Here is a 913-nt window from a genome sequence, read left to right as displayed (position 1 = left end):
ATGACAAGTGTTGGCCCAAATATCTTAGGTCAAGTTGTTGACAGCTTGGCTTTTGTTTCTGGGTAGAAATGTAGTCCATGGTACTGCCTTCAACTAATGCAATAACTTTGCAAGACTTAGCAAGGATGGGAAAGAGATATCAGAACAAATAATAGGTTTTAGGTGTATGAACATTGCAATTTCACCATGAAAATAAGACACTAATACTTTTTAGATATTGATCTCTTTCAGTAGAGAATATTTATTATAGCCAACCATATAGCTCAAGACCTGTAGGGTTTGAAGAGTTGGAACAGGGAATGGTTCCCACATCAGGAATAAAAATAGAAAATTTAGTAGCAACTCTAGAGAGCTTCAGTGGGTCAGAATTATTCTAACTGCCCCCTCTCTCTTTTCTGAGCCTCCAGTCTGATGCTTATTCTTGAGTATGAACACTTTTCCCATGGAAACTCATACGCCCACTATATCCAATCCTCAGGTTCTTGTGCTTGATTTTTCCATACTATTATTATTTTAAAATATGGAACATTTCATAAATTTGCATCATCTTTGTATAAGGCCCAAATTAATCTCCTTTGTATTGTTCTAATTTTGGTGTATGAGTTTGTAAAAGCAAGCATTAATTCTTAAAAATTTTAAACAGGAAGTAATCATTTAATAGCACAACAATACAAGTTGTGAAACATGTTGGAAACAAACAAAAACTATGAAACATTGTTCACAGCAAGTGAACAAATGACTTCATCTTTGATGAAGTAAAAAGTATATATATATGCACAGAAAGCTTTGGACTTTTAAATAACAAAATGTGAATTTGTATACTTCTAACAATTTAAATCCTTTGCCTTTGTGTATTTTTAAAAACAGTTATTTTTGAAGCAAACAGATGAACAGACAAACTCCAACATTATCT

The 913-nt window shown here is 32.7% G+C and overlaps 1 pseudogene; it reads right to left on the bottom strand.

Moving 5' to 3' along the window:
- Nucleotides 1-514: 514 nt before the first annotated feature.
- On the bottom strand, nucleotides 515-614 carry LOC147002644 (U6 spliceosomal RNA; annotated as a pseudogene).
- Nucleotides 615-913: the final 299 nt, after the last annotated feature.

This window comes from Mus caroli, unplaced genomic scaffold (genome assembly GCF_978045245.1).
Source record: "Mus caroli unplaced genomic scaffold, Mus_caroli_1 scaffold_9, whole genome shotgun sequence".
Classification (NCBI taxonomy): domain Eukaryota; kingdom Metazoa; phylum Chordata; class Mammalia; order Rodentia; family Muridae; genus Mus; species Mus caroli.
This window is presented reverse-complemented; position numbering and strand designations above follow the sequence as displayed.